Here is a 7,326-nt window from a genome sequence, read left to right on the forward strand (position 1 = left end):
CGTGCCCCCACTGTGGGGCGGGCGCCCAGCCTGGTGTCTTCTCTGAGGCCCCGTGGCTGCTTTTCCCCCCCGCAAGGGGAGAGCCGCGGAGGTGGGGACCGCCTCCTCGTGGGGACGTACACCCAGCTCTCCACGTCGGATTCCGGGGCTCTCTGTCCTGCCAGAAGGCCCAGCTGGCCTGCGGGTCCTTAGAGTGGCAAAAACATCCGAAAACTGAGATTGAGGGTCCGGTGGTTGTCTGCACTTTTGTGCTGGGCACCCCAGGGAGGCCCGGGGGCTGGCTGGACAACGCGGTCTGCTGGGCGGGGGGGGGGGGTTTGGAGGAGCAACTGATGCCCTTTGCACTTTGGGTAGCAAGTGTCTGAGGTGTCTCTGAGCCCTGCGCCATGTCGGGGGTGGGGGTGGGAGGTCGTGGGGGGGGTGGAGGAGCAGGAGGAGGAGGAGGAGGAGGAGGTGGGAAGGGCCGTGGCCTGCAGTCGTGTTCCCGGGGTGGCTTCTTCCACAGGCTGCTTGGCCTGGGCTCCCTGCACCTGGGCCTTTGGAGGACTGGCCCTGTGCTTGCCAACGCTTCCCCTGCAGGGACCCAGAGCTGGGAGGTTGCATCTCTCAGCCCTGGGTCGGGCAGAGCCCCAGCGGGCCATGCCCACAACCTCTCTCAGCACGGGTCCCCCAGAAGGCTCCTTTGGGACCAGGATTCTCTTGCGGGTGACTCTTTAAGGTCTGGCCCCTGGATGGAGGGGTACCAGGAGTAGAGGAGCAGGAAGGGGAAGGGGGTGGCCGTGCGAGGGGACACTTTGAGGCCAAGTCCCAGCTTCAGCCTGATCCTCCTGGGAACCCCGGGGTGTACGTCACACCTCCTGGTTGTCCCGCTCTGAGACAAGGAGCCGGGCTTCGCATTCCCCCAGCAGCCAGTCGTGGGCTGAGGACACCTGGGGCGTTGGGAACTCCCTGGCTTCTCCTTGGCTTAACATCTGGAGCTGCTTGTGAATCGTGCCGCCACACACACCCGAGTGCAGGTGTCTTCTGCACAGACTGCGGGCCTCGCTCTTCTGAATGCCGCTAGCTCGCCACCCACCCACGGGTGAACCTGGTCAGGGTACTTTCTCTCGGGGGCAGACTCTGATCCTGGCGGGCTACCGGTGTCTCTGTTTGCTCGTTTCTTTCTTCCATTTCGGGAAAGGCTTCCTTACTGGGTGTGGAAATCTCCTATGCCTTTCCTCGCCTATTCTGTCAGCTTTAAAATTCTCTTTCAGTTGCCACCCTCACAGATGGATTAGGAAACTCTTTCCGGTGCACTCATTAGTGAAATGACCTCAATGAAGCTGGAATCCAATATCTAATCGCCGATTTTTAGCGAGTCCACACGCCAGGGGGGTCGGGGTCCAATGCAGCCCCGGCCAGGCCCAGGCCCCTTGGACTGGGCCACAGGAGGACACAGAGGAGGGTCCCGGCCCCCACGGTCGCGTTGCCGGCAGTTCTCCAAGGGCTTGGGCGTTTTCCAGAGGTAGGAGATGGAGGGGACTGATTTCTTCAGCGCCCCACTAACCACGCCACCCCACCCATGGGACACATCCCAAGAGAGAGAGAGAGACGCCCCATACACTCGCTCCCCTCCCCCATGCGCTGTGCCCCAGCCCGGGCCCGGGGGAATAGGCGGCAGCCCACCCACAGGGTGGGGGGCGCAGCTGAAAGGGGTTGTCGGGGAGGGCGGCCCCTGCCTGGGGTCAAAGGGCGGGCGACCCGCGCGTGCGCAATCGGCGGCGGCGGCGGCGGCGGTGGCGGCCACGAGCTGGGGGTGGGCCAGGCGAGGAGAGGAAGGGGGCTGGAAGGTCTCCACCTTGGCGAGTCCAGCCGTGGAGGCGCATCTTGTGTGAGTGTGAGTGAGTGAGTGTGAGTGTGTGTGTGTGTGTGTGTGTGTGTGTGTATAGAGAGACAGCCCCCCACCCCGGCCCGCCGCTCCCTGCCCGCCCCGCCCCGCCCCGCCTGTCACCCCCGTCCCTCGGAGCCCGCCGGACCCGGCCGGTGAACTCAACAGGCCCGCCCGGTGCGGGTCAGCGCCGGCGCGGGGCCTGGGGCGGGAGGAGGCGGCGGGGAAGCGCAGAGAGGCTCGGCTTCTTGAGCGGGGCAGGGGCGCCCTCCGCCGTCTAGGGCCACACCACCCTGAACGCGCCCGATCTCGTCTGGTCTCGGAAGCTAAGCAGGGTCGGGCCTGGTTAGTACTTGGATGGGAGACCGCCTGGGAATACCGGGTGCCGTAGGCTTCTTTTTTTTTTTTTTTTTTTTTTTGTTTTGCCTCTTGTTCTGTCCCCTCTCTGGGAGCGAGGCGGCGGCCCCGGGCGGGGGTCACCCCCACCCTCAGCGCCCGCCGCGGTGCCTGGCGCCCCAGCCCGCACCGTGGGGCCTCCTCTTGTCCCAAGCCGCGACACCGCCGTCACGCGGCAGCATGCGTGGCTTCTGGACTGTCAGGTCTCAGACCAAAGGTCTGCTCTGTGGGAACCGACACGCTGGAGGAAACCTTGAGAGTCTGAGAGGGGAGGGAGTTCCAGAAGAAGGCCAGGATGTCATTTTGAGGGAGTATGTGACCAGAACTCGTCCCGTTGCTTTTGGGGTTCTATGGGCTACACGTAGGAATCTTTGGTGGTGGCACCTGATGTTGGGGGATCCGGAGTCACACCCAGACCTGCTCCACAGGCCTCCTTTTACTTTTCTCTTCGGATTCATTATGTTTAAAAAGTGTCCCTTATCTCTATGATTGCATTTTCTTTTCTCTCTCTTTTCAAGCAGATGATGGGAGTCCAAGTATTAAGGTGACATGTGTTGCCCGTGCCCCCCTCCCCCCTGTGTTCTTATTCATTAACCTCTGATGTTGTTCCAGCGTATTGTGGGGGTACCAATGTTAAGGTCGGGTACGTTGCCCTCTCCCAGCCTCCCCCCTCGGGTCAGAGCCTCAAGTGCGCCCATCCCCCAGTCGGTGCGCACCCACCCCATTCCTAATGGAGGTGTATGCCCATCCCCTCCCCCCACCCGCCCGACACCCACCCGATGAAGGTGATTCCTCTGTGTCCACTTGGGTGTCCGTCGGTTCGTACCCATTTGCTGGTGAGCGCGAGCACGTGGTGCTCGTGTGTCCATTCTTGGGCTACCTGGCTTACTGGAACGGGTTCCAGCTCTGGCCAGGAGAACCACGAGAGGTGCCCTCTCACCGCTGCTCCTCCTAGCTGAATAGCACTCCGTGGTGTCCACGCGCCACATTTCATTTACGCACTCGTGGGTCGATGGGCACTCGGGTCGCTTCCAGGTCTTTGCGATTGTGACTTGTGCCCTGACTCTAACCCTAACCCTTACCCAGCCCCGTCTCCTCCTCGGCCCCTGCCTGACTGACTCCTTCCCGCCCGGCCTGTCACCTGTCACCGTCCTCTGCCCCTGCCTGACACGCTCCTCCCCGCCCGGGCCGTCACCGTCCTCGGCCCCTGCCTGACGGGGCTCCTCCGTCGCCTGGGCCTTCCAAGGGCTTGGTGTGGACGCTGGTTCCAGGACGCCCTCCCAGGAACCCGGTAGCAGGGCGGCCGCAGCGTCTCGCGCCACCCAACCGTCCGCCGGCCGGCGGCCGTCGCTAAGTGGCCTGCGGGGGACGTGCCCCCACTGTGGGGCGGGCGCCCAGCCTGGTGTCTTCTCTGAGGCCCCGTGGCTGCTTTTCCCCCCCGCAAGGGGAGAGCCGCGGAGGTGGGGACCGCCTCCTCGTGGGGACGTACACCCAGCTCTCCACGTCGGATTCCGGGGCTCTCTGTCCTGCCAGAAGGCCCAGCTGGCCTGCGGGTCCTTAGAGTGGCAAAAACATCCGAAAACTGAGATTGAGGGTCCGGTGGTTGTCTGCACTTTTGTGCTGGGCACCCCAGGGAGGCCCGGGGGCTGGCTGGACAACGCGGTCTGCTGGGCGGGGGGGGGGGTTTGGAGGAGCAACTGATGCCCTTTGCACTTTGGGTAGCAAGTGTCTGAGGTGTCTCTGAGCCCTGCGCCATGTCGGGGGTGGGGGTGGGAGGTCGGGGGGGGTGGAGGAGCAGGAGGAGGAGGAGGAGGAGGAGGTGGGAAGGGCCGTGGCCTGCAGTCGTGTTCCCGGGGTGGCTTCTTCCACAGGCTGCTTGGCCTGGGCTCCCTGCACCTGGGCCTTTGGAGGACTGGCCCTGTGCTTGCCAACGCTTCCCCTGCAGGGACCCAGAGCTGGGAGGTTGCATCTCTCAGCCCTGGGTCGGGCAGAGCCCCAGCGGGCCATGCCCACAACCTCTCTCAGCACGGGTCCCCCAGAAGGCTCCTTTGGGACCAGGATTCTCTTGCGGGTGACTCTTTAAGGTCTGGCCCCTGGATGGAGGGGCACCAGGAGTAGAGGAGCAGGAAGGGGAAGGGGGTGGCCGTGCGAGGGGACACTTTGAGGCCAAGTCCCAGCTTCAGCCTGATCCTCCTGGGAACCCCGGGGTGTACGTCACACCTCCTGGTTGTCCCGCTCTGAGACAAGGAGCCGGGCTTCGCATTCCCCCAGCAGCCAGTCGTGGGCTGAGGACACCTGGGGCGTTGGGAACTCCCTGGCTTCTCCTTGGCTTAACATCTGGAGCTGCTTGTGAATCGTGCCGCCACACACACCCGAGTGCAGGTGTCTTCTGCACAGACTGCGGGCCTCGCTCTTCTGAATGCCGCTAGCTCGCCACCCACCCACGGGTGAACCTGGTCAGGGTACTTTCTCTCGGGGGCAGACTCTGATCCTGGCGGGCTACCGGTGTCTCTGTTTGCTCGTTTCTTTCTTCCATTTCGGGAAAGGCTTCCTTACTGGGTGTGGAAATCTCCTATGCCTTTCCTCGCCTATTCTGTCAGCTTTAAAATTCTCTTTCAGTTGCCACCCTCACAGATGGATTAGGAAACTCTTTCCGGTGCACTCATTAGTGAAATGACCTCAATGAAGCTGGAATCCAATATCTAATCGCCGATTTTTAGCGAGTCCACACGCCAGGGGGGTCGGGGTCCAATGCAGCCCCGGCCAGGCCCAGGCCCCTTGGACTGGGCCACAGGAGGACACAGAGGAGGGTCCCGGCCCCCACGGTCGCGTTGCCGGCAGTTCTCCAAGGGCTTGGGCGTTTTCCAGAGGTAGGAGATGGAGGGGACTGATTTCTTCAGCGCCCCACTAACCACGCCACCCCACCCATGGGACACATCCCAAGAGAGAGAGAGAGACGCCCCATACACTCGCTCCCCTCCCCCATGCGCTGTGCCCCAGCCCGGGCCCGGGGGAATAGGCGGCAGCCCACCCACAGGGTGGGGGGCGCAGCTGAAAGGGGTTGTCGGGGAGGGCGGCCCCTGCCTGGGGTCAAAGGGCGGGCGACCCGCGCGTGCGCAATCGGCGGCGGCGGCGGCGGCGGCGGCGGCGGCGGCGGCGGCGGGGGCGGCCACGAGCTGGGGGTGGGCCAGGCGAGGAGAGGAAGGGGGCTGGAAGGTCTCCACCTTGGCGAGTCCAGCCGTGGAGGCGCATCTTGTGTGAGTGTGAGTGAGTGAGTGTGAGTGTGTGTGTGTGTGTGTGTGTGTGTGTGTATAGAGAGACAGCCCCCCACCCCGGCCCGCCGCTCCCTGCCCGCCCCGCCCCGCCCCGCCTGTCACCCCCGTCCCTCGGAGCCCGCCGGACCCGGCCGGTGAACTCAACAGGCCCGCCCGGTGCGGGTCAGCGCCGGCGCGGGGCCTGGGGCGGGAGGAGGCGGCGGGGAAGCGCAGAGAGGCTCGGCTTCTTGAGCGGGGCAGGGGCGCCCTCCGCCGTCTAGGGCCACACCACCCTGAACGCGCCCGATCTCGTCTGGTCTCGGAAGCTAAGCAGGGTCGGGCCTGGTTAGTACTTGGATGGGAGACCGCCTGGGAATACCGGGTGCCGTAGGCTTCTTTTTTTTTTTTTTTTTTTTTTGTTTTGCCTCTTGTTCTGTCCCCTCTCTGGGAGCGAGGCGGCGGCCCCGGGCGGGGGTCACCCCCACCCTCAGCGCCCGCCGCGGTGCCTGGCGCCCCAGCCCGCACCGTGGGGCCTCCTCTTGTCCCAAGCCGCGACACCGCCGTCACGCGGCAGCATGCGTGGCTTCTGGACTGTCAGGTCTCAGACCAAAGGTCTGCTCTGTGGGAACCGACACGCTGGAGGAAACCTTGAGAGTCTGAGAGGGGAGGGAGTTCCAGAAGAAGGCCAGGATGTCATTTTGAGGGAGTATGTGACCAGAACTCGTCCCGTTGCTTTTGGGGTTCTATGGGCTACACGTAGGAATCTTTGGTGGTGGCACCTGATGTTGGGGGATCCGGAGTCACACCCAGACCTGCTCCACAGGCCTCCTTTTACTTTTCTCTTCGGATTCATTATGTTTAAAAAGTGTCCCTTATCTCTATGATTGCATTTTCTTTTCTCTCTCTTTTCAAGCAGATGATGGGAGTCCAAGTATTAAGGTGACATGTGTTGCCCGTGCCCCCCTCCCCCCTGTGTTCTTATTCATTAACCTCTGATGTTGTTCCAGCGTATTGTGGGGGTACCAATGTTAAGGTCGGGTACGTTGCCCTCTCCCAGCCTCCCCCCTCGGGTCAGAGCCTCAAGTGCGCCCATCCCCCAGTCGGTGCGCACCCACCCCATTCCTAATGGAGGTGTATGCCCATCCCCTCCCCCCACCCGCCCGACACCCACCCGATGAAGGTGATTCCTCTGTGTCCACTTGGGTGTCCGTCGGTTCGTACCCATTTGCTGGTGAGCGCGAGCACGTGGTGCTCGTGTGTCCATTCTTGGGCTACCTGGCTTACTGGAACGGGTTCCAGCTCTGGCCAGGAGAACCACGAGAGGTGCCCTCTCACCGCTGCTCCTCCTAGCTGAATAGCACTCCGTGGTGTCCACGCGCCACATTTCATTTACGCACTCGTGGGTCGATGGGCACTCGGGTCGCTTCCAGGTCTTTGCGATTGTGACTTGTGCCCTGACTCTAACCCTAACCCTTACCCAGCCCCGTCTCCTCCTCGGCCCCTGCCTGACTGACTCCTTCCCGCCCGGCCTGTCACCTGTCACCGTCCTCTGCCCCTGCCTGACACGCTCCTCCCCGCCCGGGCCGTCACCGTCCTCGGCCCCTGCCTGACGGGGCTCCTCCGTCGCCTGGGCCTTCCAAGGGCTTGGTGTGGACGCTGGTTCCAGGACGCCCTCCCAGGAACCCGGTAGCAGGGCGGCCGCAGCGTCTCGCGCCACCCAACCGTCCGCCGGCCGGCGGCCGTCGCTAAGTGGCCTGCGGGGGACGTGCCCCCACTGTGGGGCGGGCGCCCAGCCTGGTGTCTTCTCTG

The 7,326-nt window shown here is 63.8% G+C and overlaps 2 non-coding genes across 2 annotated transcripts; both read left to right on the forward strand.

Moving 5' to 3' along the window:
- The first annotated feature begins 2,142 nt into the window (after positions 1-2,142).
- Positions 2,143-2,261, forward strand: LOC142868564 (5S ribosomal RNA). The gene has a single exon (XR_012917510.1). It is a non-coding gene; the product is annotated as a 5S ribosomal RNA (ribosomal RNA).
- Positions 2,262-5,792: 3,531 nt separating this feature from the next.
- Positions 5,793-5,911, forward strand: LOC142868565 (5S ribosomal RNA). The gene has a single exon (XR_012917511.1). It is a non-coding gene; the product is annotated as a 5S ribosomal RNA (ribosomal RNA).
- The last annotated feature ends 1,415 nt before the right edge of the window (positions 5,912-7,326 follow it).

This window comes from Microcebus murinus, unplaced genomic scaffold (genome assembly GCF_040939455.1).
Source record: "Microcebus murinus isolate Inina unplaced genomic scaffold, M.murinus_Inina_mat1.0 scaf034_hap2_Mmur4.0, whole genome shotgun sequence".
In the NCBI taxonomy this organism is placed as follows: Eukaryota; Metazoa; Chordata; class Mammalia; order Primates; family Cheirogaleidae; genus Microcebus; species Microcebus murinus.